Source organism: Bos mutus, chromosome 3, assembly GCF_027580195.1.
Source record: "Bos mutus isolate GX-2022 chromosome 3, NWIPB_WYAK_1.1, whole genome shotgun sequence".
Lineage (NCBI taxonomy): Eukaryota > Metazoa > Chordata > Mammalia > Artiodactyla > Bovidae > Bos > Bos mutus.
Window position 1 is genome coordinate 60,493,990 of NC_091619.1, and position 21,506 is coordinate 60,515,495.

The 21,506-nt window shown below is 36.9% G+C and overlaps 1 protein-coding gene across 9 annotated transcripts in view; it reads right to left on the reverse strand.

Annotated features, from left to right (window-relative positions):
* The window catches only part of ADGRL2 (adhesion G protein-coupled receptor L2), a 201,299-nt gene extending 180,271 nt beyond the window's left edge, over nt 1–21,028 (reverse strand). For 3 of the 9 annotated variants that reach the window (XM_070367798.1, XM_070367796.1, XM_070367797.1), the window contains exon 1: nt 19,137–19,967. The gene's annotated coding sequence lies outside the window, so the exon portion shown is untranslated. Of the gene's footprint in view, nt 1–17,319; nt 17,439–19,029; nt 19,047–19,136; nt 19,969–20,331; nt 20,491–20,901 lie in introns of those variants that run through there. The other 6 variants (XM_070367794.1, XM_070367792.1, XM_070367799.1 and 3 more) reach the window with 6 other exon arrangements.
* Nucleotides 21,029–21,506: the final 478 nt, after the last annotated feature.

Here is a 21,506-nt window from a genome sequence, read left to right on the forward strand (position 1 = left end):
TCTGCTAAAAGATTATATAAAATATTAAATGCTATTGTTCACAGGTTGCTAAGTGAGTAGATGGTTACACCATGGATTTGTTAGAATATTTTGTTAAAATTTCTTACATATCTTATGACCATTAAAAATGTCTTTAAAAAAAATTTTTAAAGATGTCTTTTTAAACATTTCTATTTTATCTTAAAATTCACAATACAGTATCAATAACCACATTTAGTTAACCTCCCTTTATTTCAGGTTGATTACCTTAATGTGAATCTGTTTTCAGCATAACTGATCCAGCAGTAGAAAAAGGGTGAGAAGCCAGCCTTCATACCAGGATACAATTCTGACAAATACCCTCCACTGACTTCCTTTTAAAACTGTGAATACATGGGAGGAACCTAATCTTTAGGATGATTTGGGGGCAGGGATTTTGAAGCTATGATTATAGGTCAGGAAGAAGAACTACCAAAAAAAACCTTCCTTGGGATGGTTTTCATATGATAATTCAATCAGGCATCTTTACTGTAAGAGTAAAATGAGAAAGACAATTTATATTCACAGGTGGACGGATGGGTATACATCAATACTTCCTGTTTTCAGTATGAGAACATCAATTATGATAAAAGTCAGGTCAGTTAGTGACATACCAGATTCAGGAAGATAGCAAGAATAATAGAATACCAATCATAAAAAATATTCAAAACCTCTGGGCAGATTTAAGAAAAAGAGTAAGAGGGAACATACCAAAGAAAAGTGAGAGAAAAAATAAAATTTAAAGAATGATAATAGACGTCAAAAGACCAAGCCTATACTTATTACACTTATTATTATCCTTATAATTCCTATATTTAAGAGGAATCAGAAACTGGTTAAGTTCTAGTGCAATTTATTGTGATCTTCATTATCATCCATGATAAATGTTTATTCAAAAATATATTGAAGGCTACTCCAAGTTAATTGCTAATAATTGGGGCTGATAGGTGCTTCTGGTTGTTGTTCAGCCTTGTCACCCATAATTAACAAGATATAAAGGATCAGCTACAAAACCTGAATGTTACTGCTGGGTCTAAATAACAGAAAGCTACTGAGGAAATGATTTCATTCTTCTTATAATGAACAAGACGTAGCTGGGAAATTTCCTATGTACCAACAGAATAAATATCTAAGTTCATGATTTAGAAAAAGAGAAAGCTAAAATAAAGATAAATTGTAATGAATTAAAAAGAGGGGAGGCAGGCTGATAGCTAAGGAAACCTAAGAGTATCGAATTAGTTGGTTAAGGAGGTACTAAGAATGTTACTAAAATGCAATGAAACAAAGAGTATCTCAACAAGTCTAATCATGACAAAAGAGCTCTTTCACTAATAAATGAATATTTCTCCCTAACCAAATTATAATTGCTGAATTTTATAATCTTCATTATCTTGAAGGCACCTCATAAAAACACAAATATACACCTAAACTAACATGACGTTAATCAACTATACTCCCATATAAAACAAAAAATAATTTTTAAAAAATCTGAAGGAAACTACAAACCTAAGTAGAACACAAATTAACCAAAAACCTAAACCAATAGTTTCAAATCCACATAATAAGTTCTCACTTTTATCAGCACTTGATAAAACATGAATATCTCTTAAAGATATGCAGGTATATACTCAAGAATATTTTTAGAGACATCTAAAGGAAGCAAAATAATAATATTTCACAAGTCACATTAAAAATATACATATCAACTTGAAGCAATTTTTGCACAGCTGATATTCTTTAGGCATAATACACACACCTCAAAATAGTGTCAGAAAAATGGGTTCGTTCCTCCTCCCTCGCTCTCAATAGGCTAATGGCAGGAATGAACGTAGGTTTTGATTCCTAGCTCTACCTCTACCCCGAATTCAAGCAGTGGCCAAATTCTATCCCATCATTTAAAAACTTTTCCAGTTTGTCTATTGCCACTGCCTCTCATCTGGACTGTCATCTACACCTTCTAACTAGGTTTCTGTTTACGCCAGTATTTCTGTACTCTAGTTCATTAGTTACACCATGATGACAGCAGTTAAATATAACACTTGCTTAATTGAAAATATTAACAGCTTTTTATGGCCTTCATGATAATGTCTAACCTTAGCATACAAGACTCTTTGTAAACATGCCCCTAAGATCCCAGTGTCATCTCCCTCTACTTCCTGGGCAATCCATATCTTCCATACTTCCTCTTAAGGCACCTTACTAAGGTACCATCCGCCTTTTTTTCCCCCTGATCTTTGTCTCTGACTTCTCCTCCTCCTCAAAAAGCCTTCATCTGCAAAAACCCTCCTCTGTTTTCAGATCTGTTTAAATGGATTCTCTTTTTTCCATGTTATTCATTTTAAATTCACTCCTGCTACCCTGTATTTCCACAGCCCTTCCTCTACACTTCAGGTTGGAATATTACAGTATAATTATAATTATCTGCGGAAATATCTGTTTCTCTGATGAGATTTTAAGCACCTAGAGAGCACAGTCCTTATACAGTACATTTTTTCAGGCAGGGCCTCAATAAATGGCTGTTGGTTTAATATAAAAACAATTAAAGCTCTGAAGTTAATGGATAAGTAGATGAAATGTGCTAGTAGGAAAAACTGCACTTGTAAACAGTAAAAACAAACAATATTTTAAAATACAGACTTTAAGACCAATGAAAGTAAGTGTATACTTTTGGTATGGCAATTTTGACAAATTCGATACTGTAAGTACAGTCACATTTTTAAAACCACATGTGCAGCCATAATAATCTCTGTGGCAATTGTAGGAAACCAAAAATAACACCCTGAAAGTAAAATCCAAAGCATTACAAATACTGTGAATTATTAAAGTAAATCCAAGTCGTTAACTGTCATTTATACATATACAACATTGCCAGGAAAGGTTACTGTAAACTACAGAAGAGTTAACTGTACTTTGAGAACATACCTGCATATGAAACATCCTACTTTTCAAAAGATAATTTAGGTATGACTTTTATTTTAATTAAACTCTCAAAAATTATTTATTATAGTAAAAATTGGCCACCACTGTGTATCGTAATACAATTTAACTTATCAAAATTGGGAGTAAGTTGTAGGATAATGGCCAAAGATGGATGGCACTGGATTAGTGACATCTTCTGACTTCGAGAAACCTATAAATTGCACAACACAGAATGGTGACAAGGTTGACCTAAAAATTAAGATTTACTTCTTTCAAATTTACCTTAATGATCTTATTTGTACCCTATAAATGTCCCTTTACATTAAAAGTTCATGTAAGGAGTTTTAATTAGATTAACAGTCTGGAATATAAGCTAATTCCAAAAATGGAAACATCGGCCTTTCAGCTAAACAACCAAATACACCACTAGGTATCTGTATCATACGGTGAAAGACAAAGACAAGTTTATGATTATTATATCACAAACAGGTACACACACACTAGAACAATTTTCAATTTTTTACAATTTCTAATAAATTATATACACATTAAACCAAAAGCTCTGCTGTTCTAGATTTATTATTATTCAACTTCTTCACCCGTTGTGCTTGCATAGAATCAACAAAACTCAAAGTACATAAAGGAATTTCACTACTGAAGATTGGGAGCTTCTAATTTCCACTGAATTGTTTGTAAAAATAATTTTCAATCTATTCGTAATTGTTGCAATAGGGACAAAAAAGTCAACGGTTTCTATACCATCGTAATAGGTGATTTTAACCTAGATGTCAAACACTTAAATTTCATCAATTTTTGATTGTGTGTTAAAATGATGTAAAATATTAAAGCTTTAATAAGAGTTCAGCATTAAAAAGTCAATTTGGTAAGTAAGGAATGAATGTTCAAACAGATAAGTGGAGCTTTAAAAATTCTGAATGGTCTAATTGTGATACTGTCCAAAAGTTAATTTTCATTAGCAGTGTTAATGAAAAATTTAACTACGTAGCTAAAACTACATACTGTTTCCTGGAATTCTTTCTAATAGTTTTAGTTTGATTTTCTAATTATTGATCCTGTTATAGCTCCCTATCTAAAAGCCTATCCTTATACAGGGCTGCATAAACTTTCTACTGTTTTTAGATCTCTTTCACACAATAAATACAAATTAATGTCAACAAGTTGAAACAGTAGAAGTGCCACAAAGTTTAGCAAAGTCATAAATTCTAAGAGAAAAGATAAGAGAAAATTAGCAGAAACTTGTCTTATGCAGAATGCAATAATTTATAAGTTTAGATAATACAGCCTAATTTTCAGCCAAAAAATAAGATTAAAACAATGGTAAATCCTAGCAAAGATATGATATTATATAATACATACACTTTCCTTACCATATTTTGGCTGAAACAAATCTAAATAAAGTAGGATGGCAGGCCAATCAAAGGCATCGACTATGCAATGTAGCTACCCATATCAGTCCTTTTTATACACAAACTACTTTTTTTTCTTGTAAATAATTTTATTCATAACACAAATTTTAATTAAAGGATGGAAGTACATATGCACTCCTCAGTCATTTATGATGCTTCAATGAAAAACTTATTTTCTATGAGAAAAATATATATGAAACAGTTTTTATTTTGTAGGTTGAATAAAAGTATGCAAAGTATAAAAAGATCCCTCTTATGTTACAATGAATTGTCAGAACTAACATTAAAAGAATGTTTTACAAGAGTTGAATGACAAGCATGAAAGTATAACAAATTATGGGGACTCAATATATATTAAGTCATATGGAAAAACTTTGAAGGTCACCAACAAATAATGAGATTTCATATTAAATAAAACAAAAACTATTTCACATTAAATAAAACAAAAAACATTGATTACTAATCACTCAGTTTTTATCTTAGCTCTCTTTAGGAGGTCAAACTGCAGCTTCCTTGGGAAGTCAAATGAAAAACATGATTTAATTTTTTTAAAGGAGAAATAAGGCCCTCAGTCATAAATTCAGAAATGAATGATATCAAATTATTTAAAAAAGGCCTGAAGAAAACACTCTATCAGAGGGAATGCCAAAAATACAAAAGCAATACACAACATACCAAAATGACATTCTTAAGAAGAATGCAAGAAATACCTGATATTATCATCAATTTTATAAATATAAATAAGATCTGTGATAACTTACTTTTTTAAAAAACAGGCAAAATAAGCTTTAATAAAGTAAGCTAACAAATTAAAACTATATTTTAGCTTATTTCCAATTAAAACTTAACATCTTGGTGAGCTAACTGCAACCCTCTTGATAGGCTCGTCTTGGTTTTCACAGAATTAACAGGCAATATAGAGAATGAAGCTATTAGTGTATGATTCTCAATATTCTTAAAATACTTAGGCAATAGTTGTAGTATAGTTTTCAATTTAGTACTGTTTTAAAGAGCTCTAATTCTTGTTCTCTAATTTCTTTATAGGATATTCTTATACTATTAAAAAATAACTCTAAATGTTTTTGAAAAATTGAACTCTAGAAAATGTGAATTTGAAGATACTAAAGATTTGTTCTTATGTTTTTTAATCATATATTATTAACTGAATAATAACTGTCTTAAAAGATATCTATTCTCATTTAATGAAATCAATTATAGGTTTCCAGGCTGAAATGTCTAAAGAACTTAAGTACTTAATATATTAGTAACACAACACAAAAAAAAATTAAAAAAAAAAAAGGGAGACGCGGCAGAGGGAGAGCAACTACATTATTAAAACAGCCAAGTATAAAAGTTATGATTGACCATCAAGTTTATTATAATTCTACATCACCACAATTCTACAAAATATTTTATAAGCACTATTCAACCATAAACTCCTATACACATTATAAAGATAGAAAAGTGCTTTGAGAACTGTGTTCTTAAATATATTAGTGTGTTGCAGCTGTTAAGCGAATCCCACATAGCAAAGAGTTAAAACAGAGACTTTTTTGAAGTGTAATTTAATTTCAAAGATCCAGTATTTATTTTTATATCAGGTATTGTGGACCTGATTAATTAATTACTCTAAGAGATAACAAAGCATTTGTTACGATGCTCTAACAAGTAGTAAAATGCATGGCTAAACCTTTTCCCTGAACCTAAATCAACTCTTACTTAGGGCCTCTCAAATGAGTAATAATAACTACCTTGCTTTGACTTACATTTGGTCAAAACAAAAATGCCTTCTGAATCCATAAACTGGTTAAAAGAGCATTAAATAAAAAGTTCTTTTTTTAATTACACAAAAATTCAATGATTCAATGGGTTTTCTTTTCCTTCTTATAACTGATTTAAATGACAATAGATACCTTTTAAGACAAGATATCTTTTAAAAAAAGTATCTATTAAACAGAAATATAAATCTCCAAATATAAATCATTTGTATGATTAATGATCACATTTACATTGAAATACAAAAATCAAATTTAAGAGACAAAATTGTCCATAAGTAAAAAATCATCAGTATTTTTAAATTTCAGGTATTTGCTTTGGTGTTGGATGTTTATAAGGTAAATCAATTATGTCTAAATTATTGGTAGTTTGTAATATCTTTGTTGATAAAAATAGCATACTTTTTATTAAAAATACCTAATATCTTAAAATTTAATATTTTTTTAAAATGAATAGAAATTTGATATTCTAAGGTCTTAAACATTTTCACTTTAATATAGCTTTGAATTAGCAATATTAGAATGTCACAAAATCATACCATACAAAGTGTACATAATAAAATGTAATCTTTTTAAACTTCTGTTAGATTTCAATTTGAATAAATCTACCAAATAGATAATCAGAAATGCCTTTGAAACGTGAAGGCACAAAGACACTGTTCATTTTTACAATTAAAATGAAAGGTATAGTTTTTAAATTCTGGTAATAAGGCAATTTAAAATATATTTTTAAATTATTTTCTGATATAGTTATTAAAACATACAGTTCACAGTTTTGCATTTCCAGACTCTTCAAATAGGTATATATAAAAGTCTGGATAAATACTATTTAGAGTTTACTTTGAGTTTATTATGTAGATATAGTTTTGTTAATGTGTTTAAGATGTTAAACATTAAAATATTTACCTCTGAGTTCAAACAGTTAGAATTTCTATTTTTATTATTTCAAATATATATTCATAACACTATTACCCTTATCTGGAGAATTTTTCTTTATATTGTAGTCTATTCATAATATCTTATTTAAAAAAGCAATCTGCCCATATAGATGCAGAAACAATATATACTCAACATTAATACAAAAGACATGATGTCTTATCATAATTCATATTCTTTTTTACTGTTCATTCCTAAATGTTTAATAGAAATTTTTTGGTTATTTACTAAGAATGCCAGGGTTATTTTAAATGGAAAAGCAGATGCCAATTAACTTTCTCATCATAAACATCCTTAATATAATAAAATAACAATAATCTTTCTACAGCAATAATTTAACTTTTCACTAGCACATTTTCTTCACAATTCAAATTTCATTATTTTAAAAGTTGCTCAGTAGTCTACCTTTAGATTAAAGACAAAACAGGTAGAACTTACCCTAGCTGTGCCTTTCAATAACCTCACAGAAGTTATGTACTCTGTGACAGTTACTGTTCCTCACGTAATAATTTTCCTGGAATGAATTCTCTCTAGTAACCCTTAGCTCACTGCAAAGAGAGGTGTGGCATTTAAGGGAAAAGAGTAATGAACTATAATATCAGATTCCATATTCCAATCCCTATCATATTTAGCACCAACTATGACATGGTATGGTAAGAAATCTCTTTGTATATTATTTAAGGCAATGAAGCAAAGTTGGCAGTACAGGATGTCTATCCATAATTTTATGGAAAGGAACATGTGGATATGTTTGTAAAACATAGCATGTAATCCTATTGAAACATAATTGCTGTTGCTAATATTCTTACCCTGATATGTATATGTTCTGCATCAATGTAGCACAGACTTGTTAATACATGACCATGCTGAGAAGGTAATACTTATACAAAAGCCCATGCCACTACCATAAATCTCCCTATTAGACAACAGTTTTCATACTCAGAGAGGCATTCAGTATAATAGTGAATAACTCAACTTTTCACATTAGTAAAGATTAGCTAATAATATAATAAACCCACAACAGTAAATTTCATCAAGAAACAGTCTTTTAAAATACAAAATAAATATTTTTGTCATCTCATCCCTTGGTAAACTAAGGAAAAAATAAACTATTATATCTCTTTTCAAGTATGCTTAAATAGATAACCTTTCTTCCTCCTAACGGGCAAATTCTGATAATGCTACCATACCAAAATGTAAAAATTAAAATGAAATGATTCATTTTTAGTAGAATTTAACATGATATCCTATCCTTAAATTTCCTGGCACAATTAAATATACACAGGTAATTTGAAAAATCTGCTCACTAAAAATTTGATCCAAATGCTCCTACAGGCTTTACATTTAGATTACCAAAACACCTGCTTGCAAAACTCTCTATTATTTCTGAGTATCTGGTTAATAATTTTTTAGAAATTAGTTGACTCGGAGTTCACAAACAAAATTCTGTTTCTAATCAAGCAGTCTTTCATATCTGCATTCATTTTTTACCAAGCTAGAAAGCAGTTTTCTAACCTACTTAATAAAAGGTCCTTATTAGTAGTTTACCCGTTTTAAGTGTCACTACACAAATCAATCCATCTTTGCAAGTAAAAATCACTAATCCACGTGATTGTTTTTGTTTTTAGAAAAGAATACATGCAACAAATCTAATCTGATCTACTAATTAAATGTAGAGGAATGCAATTTAGTCCTTATCATTAACTGATTGTTTTATATTTTGCATAATCTGGAAAATTATCTAAAATTTTTGAATCTTTTAACAATTAAGTATTAAAGCAGAAGATGTCTGCAGCTATCCTCCCAGAGCTTTGGCCAATCATTTAAAAAAAGCAGAATCTCAAGATGAACCTGATTCACTATCTTCATTGTCTATCTAGGAAATTTTACTAATTAAGAAAAAGTAAAAAGTATATCTGTAATCTGTAAATACAGAAAATCATAAAAACCTGGCATTTATTACTGTAAATTTCACTAGAATTTGCCTAATCTCAAAATGCTTTATTTTCCTTAGAATAATTTTTCTCAAACAAAAATAATGTTAATAAAATATCATTTTCAAAAGGGAAATGATCAATTTATACTGCCTTGATTATTTTATCTCATATGCAAGCTCCCTCTACAGGTAATAACAAAGGTTGGCAAAAATATCTGAAACATGTAGGCAATTGTGTGGTAAAGATGCAGAACATAATTGTATAAAAATACTATTATCTAGCATTGTTCCTCCTCCTTACCAATTACTTGATAAATAACTGCTCCTGAAAATCTGTGGTTCAGCATGATTACTCTTGCCCAACATCTTGGTTAAGAACACAGCTAGAGCAGTCAGGATACACAAACTTTTCATATTTCACCCAGAGGTACTCTCACAGTGTATTTCAAGGAAAAGGAAGCATTACCTTGCTTACACAGCACCAGTGTGAAACTGGCAATTCACCCAAACCAAAGCTGCCCAAGACGTTTACCTGGTGCATCTACTAAATGCAAAGCAAGCAATCCCAAAGTGGCTTCTTAGGACTGACTCACAGTCAAAGATAAAAAATCGTATTTAAACTACAGTTACAACCACATTTTCTTTTTATTTAGAATAATTCATAAATTTAACCCAGAGAATATCTTCTTTTGAAAACTAAATGTATTTTCATTAATTCAATACAAAGAAAAAGAAATTCAATTGCTTTCCAAAAATTTTCTTTATCTCTCCATAATATCTTTTTTAGAATCTGTTTTAGATTTCTGTTTACACATTCTCCTTTTTTGCCACGTTCCTTTGCCCAGGTATACGGAGATAAGATGGATCCTTGTCAATGAAGAAAAAAAAAAGCCAGGTTAAAAACCATTTCAAATTCTTGGGGCAAGGTGTTGCCAAAAAAGTGTTTCGTTTTAATTCCTCTCTCCTTTAAGATTTTTGGCATACCCCACCTTTATAAGGTATAAGCAGTGTTTGTAAATTTGATGCAAATTGTTTGACTTACCTATAAATGAATTGACAAGCTTATCAAAAGTGATTTTTTACAAACTAAGATTATTAAACAAACTATTATGAAAGATATGCTAACTTTCATGCTAAAACATACAGAAATATAGATATCAATTATATTTATTTTTTCCAATTAAAAAAGAAAATAAGGTTAATAGGAAAAGCAACTTAAGCAGAGTTTTTAGTGAGATTTTTGCTTAACAGAAAGAAATAAAATTTTGTTTCACTTATATTTTTAAATATTCAGACTGCAGACCTAGTTTAAAATCAAAGGCAATATAAAAAGTGGGTTCCAAAGGCTATGGGTGACAAAGCATTTGCAGCAGAAAAAAACAAAGGAGGTGCCTTCCCCATATTATACCTCATCGAGAGCACTATCAAGAGAAGGCACCTAAATAGTAAACATCTTTCACACAGCAGGCAGAACTTGGAAAAGGACAAAAACAACTGTGTCCTTAGTAAAGGTGAAAATATCAAGGATATTATAATTTTAGTATAATTTTTATTTGCTGATGCATATGAAGCAAAATCAAGTGTTTTAGGATTACGTCCATCTTTTTCAAAATGGAACAAGATATGTAAAATGGATCAATTCTTCATTCAATACACTACACCTTTATCAAATTCTATGAAAATATGTGCAGTCACTGGGATATAGGTACATAAGCTTACCTCATTAAAATTAATGATTCCCAAGCTGTCTTGAACATTTTAAACCATAGAAAAGTCAAGAATTTTAAGATTTAAAATACACCGTAAGCATCCTGAGATTAAAAAGATGAGTGAAGAAAATGTTATATAAAAAATGTGTTCTGTAATACCTAATCAATAACAACAACAGTAAACAGTAAAAAATGGTAAGCTTTTAAAGCACAGGAATAAAATTTCTATTCTTCCAGTAGAATAAAAAAATAAAAATTCCAAGAAGAAATCCTTGCTTCTAAGTAAAGACACAGGGAAAATAGTTTTCAACATGATTTTTTTTATGTAGTAATTTGTAGTTGACAGCTAAGTAAATATAATCTACATAAAACAGAAATAATCTATCAACTAAAGACCTTGTCAAAAATCTTGTAAACTTACCCATTACGTGAAGAAATGATGTCACAGTATTTAATTTTAAGAATAAATGATTAAAATTAAAGCTCACTTTATTTATTTTTTTTAAAGCTCACTTTATAAACAAACCACAAAGAATTCTTTTTCCTCTCTCTACAGATAGACACTACTTACTATCCTCTACTAGAGAAAGCATGAGTCAAAAGCAAGGTCACATAGACCGCCCCCGACGGCCAAGAACCATCTTTGACAGTAATTGGGGTTAGATTATTCTCTCACCTAAATCCAGTGCAATAATCTGTTTGGGGTGTGGACTGATGTAAAAACACCTACAAAATGAGGCAAAGTGTGCATAACACAAGAATTTAATGGTCCAAAGGCAAGAAATACCTTTGAGAACAAAACACAGATCAAGTAAAGTCATATCATTTTCAAAGTCAGTTTAAAAACAGATATCTTAATCATTTTACATTTTAAACTTGCCTCTGTGCTAATTTTTAGCCAATAACTGTCAATTAACACTGATGTATACAAAGGAACAAAATGGAAAACGTATGCTTATGTACCTACATGTTTGTATATATTTGACCAAGAAATGATTTAGAGTATTATCTAGTAACTGAAAGAACAAAATTAAATCCTTCCTCTTTTATTATATATCTCACAATGCATTCTTCTTTGCTACTACAATGGCTAATGTTTTTGTTATTCATCCAGAAAAAGATACAGTGTTGTATCTGGTTTTGTTCTAACAAAGTAATATGTGACCGAATTGATCTGAGTCTAAAGTTAAACATTTTTTCAAGTTCTTCTCTCTCTCACATTTAAAACTGTTTTTATCCGTGTTTCTTTTCACAGCTACCTGATGAAAAAAATTTCAAAGTTACTTCATGCATCTTAAAACAGAATTAAGATCTGATTATTTCAGGAAGTTAACTTCTGTTCAACCTGCCTGCTTTTTAATCTTGCATTTCTATGTTTATTAAAGTACTGAATCTATCCATTAAAAAGTCTCCCAAAGAATTTTCAGCTTTAAGTAGGCTTCTTTCAAGGAACTCATTTTGAAATATTGAAATTCAAAGATTAAGGTGTAATCCCTGGGTGTGAATTTTAATGTTTATAATGGACTCCTCACAGATTGGAAAAAATCAATGGCAAGACCAACAGGGGCCCGTTTTGCTCAGCATACCTTTTCTTGTCAGGTCGTGATTAATGCTGTGCTCTGTAGAGGGAGACATTACATCCGGGCTAAAACAGTCCTAAATTTTACCCTCAGGCAGAAATCTGATTTAAACATCTCTATTTAAAGTGACATTTGTCCTCCCTTTTCAACTGGTTTCCCCAGAAATTCCAGGAAGTTGACTTCATGACCTAAAAACCACCGGGTGGTTGTGAAGAGCAGTTGTGCCTGTCCTTGCACTTCAGTAAATCTGGGCGCCAGAATGAATCCAGGTGGTAATAAAACAGGTGCCCAGCTACTGCGCAGATGAATCCCATGCCACTTTACTGCTACAAGAATTTAAGACTTAGAGTTCAGTGGAATTCTGGAGTCATTAAATATTTTGAGTATGTGTTTCTTTGGCTGATAATAACCTAGCTATTACTACTGATGGACTAGTGTCTTTTGATTCATAAAATTACATCTGATTTTTCACTACAATGATTTGAAATATCAACGGATTACAAATTCTGGAAATCCAGAAAAGCAACAATGTCATGGAATAGCTTCCATTTAAAAAAAAAAAGGAGAGCAAACAGAAAAAATGTTCCTATAACGAAAGTCCCCAAGTAAACAAGATGTATGTGTATATAAACAGGCGCCAATATTCTTACACTGTGAAACATGGTAACTTTTGATATTATTAAGCAATTTAGACACTGCTGGCAAGTTCCTACTAACCAAGGTAATCTAATTTCTGTTGCTTTTCAAAGTAAATTGATTTTTTTTTCTTTTAGCCGTCTGGTAATTGAACAAATTTATACAACTGTGATGGGATTTTACTTACCACCACACAATGCATAAAATCCTTTACAAAGACAAACTATATTACTTTATAAAACTGCATTTTTGTTGTAATTAAACAAATTGTATTTAAACTTGCTCTGTGCTTCCAAAGCAAGCAATAGCATTTTGCTATAAGCTACACTTTACTTGCAGGTGTTAAGCGGTTTCTTCATTTGCTCTACCTTTTTTGAAAGATAATCTTTACAAAATCCAAGAATTTTTCTGGTAAAAATAGCTTTTAAAAAACTGTTGGTAAGAATCTATTGGAAAGTGTAAATTATTGCCTACATTTAATACATCAGATAAATGACCTAAAATTTTTTTTAATAGTTTTTATCATTTAGGACTTTTTCTTACATTACACCAAGATCCACTTAAAAAATACCTACTTACATCAAAACAGCATTTAAGGGATTTTCATAATTTATGCGTGCGTGCCTACTCAGTCGCCCGTTTGTGTCTGACCCTGTGACCCCATGGGCGCCCCATCAACTGTAACTCAGCAGGCTTCTCTGTCCATGGAATTCTCCAGCCAAGAATACTGGAGTGGGTATGCTATTCCCTTCTCCAGGGGATCTTCTCAACACAGGGATGGAACTCAGGTTTCCTGCACTGCAGGTGGATTCTTTACCATCTGAGCCATCAGGGAAGCCCTCATACTTTATAACATATAATTAACAAAACCTATATATTAAACTTAATAGACCACCCTGAAGTCTTGAATAAAATTTACGAATCAGATCCTAGTTGTAGTTACTCCTTTAAAAGTTATCACATCAGGTCAAGAAAAATGATATTATTTTAATATTCTAATTCCATAATTCTAATAAGTAGTAACTATCTCTAAATTAATAAATGTCCTTTTTTCTGAAAGCATTAAAAAATAATAATAACCACTACTTCACCCATCTTAGGTAGCAAAAAGATTTTAATAACAGTTTCAATTTTTCTGATAACATTAAGTCTAATTATAGTAATCCAGATGATCAAATACTTTTCAATCTTTCTTGATTCAAATAATTCAATCAATAATTATTTGAAGAGATGAATATTTGGGTGGGCCTATAGACTATTTAGTGTTATATAAGAAAGAATTTAACGAAGCTACGATTTTAGTCTATCTTTAAAATAGAAATGCTTTCACCTTTCTTGTAAATAGTTACAAAACCTAAACCTGTATCTGTTAAGGTAATGTGAACTAATACTTAAACAAATTACCTTAGTAACTGATATGACCAAAACAGGATTTTAAGACCTTTCCAGGTCTAGCAGCAAAGTTATTGTTTTTAAACAGCAATCCTATAGGATACTAAATTCTTCAAATTTCCAAAACTAAATCTATATGCAGTTAATCTGTGCAAGTGGTATGGATTCTATTAATATGAGAACAGATTTCTACCAGGTAGGGTTCGGCTCATTCCTTGAAAAATAGACTGTAAAACTCTCTTCATTTCATACTATACTTGTCAGTAAACTCAGTGTTATTGAGTATTTATTCACAAAAGTTAGGTCAAATAAATATTTTGATAGAAAACAGAGCAATAACATTTTATCACTATGGTGTGCTTCTAGTGATCTTCTGACCTTTCCAACATTTGTCTTAACTCACATATTCCTGTATTACTTAAGACCTTAAAATATTATTTTAAAAATTTTAATAAAACACACAAAGCTCAAATAATAATCAAACAAAGTTCTAACCTTAAGTAAACCTGGCTTTTAAAGCGATCTCTTGCTAATTTTAAGAAAGGAAACGCCCAGAAGCTTGGTGTTAACGTTTCTGCTCATTGTGAAAAGTGTAGCAATAGAAACCCCAACTGTTTGTCTTAAATTAAGACTTAAGAGTACTCCATGTGAGATCTGTATATTTATACTAGTTTTTATAACATCTGTAAGTTTTGTTGTCTGTTTTTGATATTAGTCCACTAATAAAGCAGAGAATCAAAAGCCTGGAAAAATTATATTTATTGGAAATCTTCAAGTCCAAACCTCAAGTAATTAATTGGTTTGTTCTACCCCACATGATTCAATATTCTGATTTCCCCAACTACCTGCTCCCAGAGCTATCTGCATTTCTAAATTTGTTTTGTTGCCAACACATAGTAACTCAGTGATTGAAAATGGCAGCTGAAGTGCTTCTACAACACATTAATTTTTCTCTAAGTAGTCCAATTTTGTCATCTAAATGTTGAAAAATCTTTTCACTGCATTTTACACCTTTAGAGATTTGTTGAATTCAGGCTCACCATCATATAAAATGAAGAGCAATGTTTTCAAGACAATTTTTAGATTATCACTAATAGCTTTAAAGGATAATGTGTTTTCTTTATAGCACTCTGCATTCAAAGCAGACTAGTTAACAGCAACTTAAGTGCAATAATAGCAATTACATCAATGTGGGCTTTTTTTTTTACCTCAAAAGTACTTTCCAGACAACTGAAGAGATCAGATAAGTAAACTATCATAAAATGATTTCAGGGTAATAATATACAATTTGAATGCCACTAAAAAAAAATTCATCTTAATCTGAAAAAAAATTATCCTATTTCACTGAAGACTTACAGTATTAGGTGATTAATGGTTATTTTTCTCTCCAAAACTTTTTATTAATTTTCACTTTTAAAAGGAAAACAAGGACTTCCGAATGTGTCCTTTTAAAAAAAAAAAAAAAGTCCCCTCTAATGAAGGGGTATCAGTTCATGTTCAAAATCAACCAACCATCAAAGGTAGAACTGTAAGAGATACCTGCTTACAAATCTCCAAACCATCCCTGAGATTTATTTTCATCCTAAAACTAGGTTTTAGAAAATCTAAAGCTAAATAAATAAAACCAATATTTCCCCAGAAGTTGAAGATAGTATTTCTCCCTTGGCCCATCTGCTTGCCATAAAATAATCCAAATGACCTAAGTACCTGTTATTTATTTCTTTATTCATGAATATTGAGTTATTTAAAAAATTCAGAGAACATATTTCTCTCCAAGTGCAAAAAAAGCCATTAGTATACGCTATATACATATGAAGAAAAATCTCTAAGCTGACTTCCAGAGTTCACTATTCAATAAAATACAAAAATTTGAGACAAAACAAATCAATATTTAAGCAATTATCTCCATATACAATTCATGAAAAATCTGAGTATCACTTCGAAATCTTTTTCAAACTTATACTTGCAACAGAAGTTGCATTAACCAAGTTTATGTTGCTTTTAATACTCAAAACTCTCCACGGACTTTTTTAACCTATAAATTTAGCAAGTGTATTAAAGTTTCCTGAGTATACAAATGAGTGCCCTTTCATCACAAGATTCTATTGCTTTATACATTAATTAAAACTTTCTCAGCCATTTTACTAATATAACAAAGTGCAGACCTTAGAAAAGTATTAAGTTAACAGGAAAAGCTTTCTCACTCTCTCTTCCACTAAAGGGACCCCAAAAGACAGGCAACAGTGACTCTCATAAAATAAAAGGTCACTCTTTTTCTAGGAACAAACCATTTATCAATAGAAAATAATTGTCTTTCCATTTGCAAGGGCTCCACAGCAACAGACAATGTTTTTAGCTCACATAATTACAGAACAGTAAAAGTTCAGAAACACAGCCTGAATCCACCTCCCCATTTTTACCCTTTACAATTCTCATTGCCCTTTGGGCCTCCACTTGGAAGCAAATGGAAGACAGGCTGAAGTTTTCTCAATTGAGCTGAAGCTAAGAAACCTTTGATATGCTAATAGTCCCCTTCAAACGGTAAGAATTCACACTTGCATTAATTCAAACAATTTGTGCAGAATGATGTGAAATGGCACCTCTTTTAGAAGCAAGCAACAAAAGGAGAGAATCGGAATGTCTGAAGAAACTAAACAACAGAACATTTGTTCTGCAGCATTCTATCATGCATAAACCTACTGGAGGATGGAGGCGAGGGACTACAAAAAGTTCCACAACACACCTGAACCGAAGTATATTTTCTTATAAAGGGTTTCTGAAGTATTACAAAGATACTAAATTTAAGTTACAAAGTTACCCTTTACCTAGGTCAAGAGTCCCATCACAACTGGGAATGTTGCCAAAGACACCATACAAACCATTCTACTTTTCTGCTATGGAGGCAGATTGCCTCCTTGGTGCCCATCTCTTAAGGTCTGCCCAAGATCAAACTTGATTTAATAAACGACATCCCAACAGGCAATTATTTACCAAACGGATGTGACTTTTCCTCATTGTGTAACTCTTGAGCTGAGCAAAGAGCAAACTCGGTGGGGCCCGTTCCAGACACAAACATTGACAGGAAAATGAACGGACCAACCATGTCCGTTAAATGTACGTCTCTGAAAGAGAGAAGTACACATCGTGTAAAGAATGCAGAAGAAAATTTAAGAATTGGGGGCGGGGCGCGGAGGAGAGTGCCTAAGAACCTGGCCTTTGTAACGGGAACCATATGGTTGGTGGCTGCGGCTCAGACGCTCCCAGGCTGCTTGGAGAAGCTGCTAAGCAGCCTGACACCTTTCAAGAAACAGGAGGAAAACATTTCCTCGGTCTGAATCTGAGACAAAACAGTTTGCATCGGGAAGAACGGAATGAGGGGGCCAGCGAAGGGGGAAAAGGATGGGGGGGGGGGGGGGCGGGGGAGGAGTCCATAGAAGGTGGGGAAAGGAGATGGACACCACAGGACTTGCCCCTCCAACCATGCTTTCAGAGGACAGACTGAGTAGGGGATAAAAAAATATTTAGGGATAAAGAAAACCGTGCCTTAGCAGCCGCACACTGCCGCTTTGGCACAGAATAAAGCTTCCAACGATTTCTCCTAACCCAAGCCCCGTAGTTTGGCGAAAGGAACAAACTTTCTAGATTCCTAGCGAAGGAGTCTTACAGAAGTGCCTCCCACGGCTGAGGCGCTTCTGTAGCTCCCCTCGCCCTCGCCTCTCCACAGGAGAGCCGGGTGGCCTCAGCTAAGCAAGGAGCCCACGCTCGTTTAAGGGAGCGGGGAGTCAGTGACGGGGTGGGGGGGGAGGGTGTCTCCCTTGCCTCGCGCCCCTCCCACGCCTTTTCCCCCTCAGCTCCCCACCCGGCACCCTGGTCCCACAAGCCAGGTTTCCAGAAGTTCGCAGCCCCAGCGCCAAGCCCAGAAGCCCACACCCCGTAACTTCGCCCTCAGGCCCAGCGCAGCCCGCTGCTGCCCTCTCACTGCGGGTGCGGGAGGCACTTGGCCTTCCTGGGGCCCGCTGGGTGCTCGGCCCCGCCGCCCGCCCGGCCCCTCCGCCCTTAATCGTTGCCAGCCCCCGTGCCGGCCTGGCCACATCTGGCTGCGCTTTGCTGTCATCCTCGCCTCTCCACACCACCTAACCACCGACAAAAAGAAACAACCACCCACAACAACTCATCCCATCGGCCCCTCACCCCCCGCCCACTTGCCCCGAACTCGCTCCCAGCGTTCGGCCTCCCGGCTCCACTCACAGCCCCGGACAGATCTGCAAGTAGGAGGGGCGTGGGGGACAGGGGCGAGCTCCCCGCCGGGGCCTCCCGGCTGCACTCACAGCCCCGGACGGATCTGCAAGTAAGAGGGGCGGGGGGGACAGGGAAGAGCTCCCCGCCGGGCCTCCGGCGGGGGCGCGCCCCACTTTCTGACTCCCCAGACAGTCTGTGAAAGAGCGAACGGCACCTTCTGACCCAGGCTCTCAGTAAATCAAAAAACACTCCCCTATCCCCCCCGGAGTCCCCTGCAACTAGGCTGTAACCAAGAGGACTTCACGACACTGGCAGGGCAAAGCAGCAGCAGGCTGGACAGGAAGGGGAGTTCTGCGGATCGATTTCCGAGGAGGGGGAGGTGGAGGTGGGGGCGAGTAGCCCGAGCCCGCGCTGTTCTCCCTCTTGCCCCCGCCGAACTTCAACAGCGGAGTCCCAACTCACCCTCGGCTCCCTACACCTCCAGCATCCACCCCTGTGCGGGAGGCGCAAAGCAAACAGGTCTCCAAAGCCCGGCACAGAGGCACATTGTTCGCTCCCGCGGCTCTTACCTCGGTCTGCGAGCGCGCCCCGGGGGCGGGCCGTCTGGCGCAGGGGCCGCGCGGGGAGAGGCGCAGAGGGCTGCGGCCACCCGGGCCGGCGAGGGCCGAGGCCGGCCGCCGAGTCCGCGCGGGAGGCAGCGCCGCGACTCGCCGGCCGGACACAGCGCCGCGGCTCGTCCTCCTGCTTGGCCGCCGCCGCCGCCGCCTCCTCCTCCAGCCAAGCAGCCAGCGCCGGGCGGCTCCTGGGGTTAGGTCAACATTTTCCTGCAGTTTCCCACACACCACTCCGCGAGAGGGGTCTTTGGCACACGCGCGCGCGCGCCCCCAGACCGCACGCTCCTTCAGAAAGATCAGAAATTCGGGAAGCGGAGGGAAAGGGGTGACGGAGGAAAGAACCCGACAGAGGTGCGCAGACTTGAGTGTCCCCTCCGAGCGGCAGACGCGGGAGGGGCGAGCAGACGCCGGCGGCGCGAGGCCAACTCAGTTCGTCAGGCGAAGCCACTCAGCCCGCCGTCCGCGCCGGCCGGGCTGGCATCCTCGAGCCGACCCTGCGGCCTGGGGAGGGAGACGGCAGCGGCCCCTCCTCACATTTCGGGTCCCTAGGCCGAGGTGGAACGGTGACCGCTGCCCCCCCAAGACTGGCTGAAGGCGAGGGCTGGGGCTTGGGGAAGCGGGGAGGTGTAGGGACGAGTCACGCCAGCAACGGAGGGGAGGTTTCCCCCCCCCCGCCTCCCGACTCCGACGATCCCGAGGAATTCTCCGGTAAGCTCCCGATTTCGCTTCGGTACCTCTGCGTGTGTGTGTGAGAGAAGAGAGAGAGGGAGAGAGAAGGAGCGAGACGGGGGAGCGCGAAGTCCTGACACAGACTCTCCGCGAGGTCTGAACTGGAGTCACCTCCAGCCTCCTCCTCCTCCTCCTCGGCCTCCTCCTCCTCCACCCCAAATCCCCACCTCCCCAGCCCCTCGAGTTCGGCTAATCATATAAACATATTAGCGTGTACAGCGACAAAGGATAAATCTCTCCCTCCTGATTTTTCCAGCAAAGGGCTCAGGCAAACTCAAAAGATTACAGGCTGCTAAGTACAAAACGTGGAGCAGATAATCTATAACTCATTGCTGCCCAATAGCCATTTTCCACTCCATTTGAGCAGCTGCGGCGGTGGTGCACCCGAGCAAGGGGGAGGGGAGCGAAAAGGGACACTTACGGGCTCGAGAGGTTCGGGTGGCGGCGGCGGTGGCCCAGCAGCCGCCAGAGAACTGGCCGGCCCCTGCTCCGCCGGCCCGGCGGCCGCAGGGCTGTCCGGGCGGCGGCGGCGGCGGCGGCGGCGAGGGACGCGCGCGCACGGACGCGGAACGCGCCCCGGAGGCGGCCAGTGGTGGCTAGCGCCCCTCCTTTCCCCTCCCCGTCGACTCGCCCTCCCCTCGGTCCCGGGGCTCCGCATTCAGTCCACCCCCCACCGCCCCTCCGCATCAACACACCCATTCCATGCCGATCCCCCACCTCCCCAAACTCCACTCACTACGCGCTCGATCCTCCGCGCGCTCCTGCAGCGCGCGCTGTCCATCCTGTCTACACACACGCACTTTAAAAACATTTATTTTATTTCTGGAACGGGGTGAAAGGTATTTGGGAGACCGCGAAACTCCGGCCTCCGAGGCGGGGCGCTGGGGGCTGGCCTGCAGCTCGGGGGTCCCCTCCCCGCTTCCCTCCAGGCTCGGGAGCTCTCTCCTTGCCTGCACTTCTGAGAGGCGCCCAGGATGCGTCTTTTACCCACCCCGTCTCCAGGTTTTCTCTTTTCTCCGCGCAGCGAGCCGGAGGCCCCGAAACTTTTAGTTTCCGCGGCCCTTCTTTTGTGTGACTGTTCGAAGGAGAAAGAACGTCTGTTCGCCTCGGCTGCCTCCGTCCGGCTGCGGCGCGCGGGGGACGCTCCAGGGTTAATGCGTCTTTGATACCTGAGATTTCCGGCGGGCTTGTTAATGAAAGTTACATTTTTTTTTAATTGCGATGACTTTTTCTTTGTAGTTACAGAGAGCTAGCCAAACTTTGACTTTATTGACTGTATTTCACAAGAGGGTTTTGTTTGTTTTTGATTAAATCCACCAGGATAAGCAAAGGAAGGAAAGGAGACTACAAGGCTCTTTTCTCGCAAGTGCATTCATCGCGCTATTTAGGTCTGTTTCCCTCATTTCCTTACATTGAAACTGCGTTTGCTCTTGTCCTCTGACCACACTTCCTTGCACCTCTCTGTTGGTAGTGTCAGCAAACAGCCAGGCAGCGCCTACGATGGACCCAAAATGAAGAGAACAGACCACGACGGAGAAAATCGTGCTTGAAAAATGTTTGAAACCCAGTTGTGTCCTTTGCATATGAATAAAATCA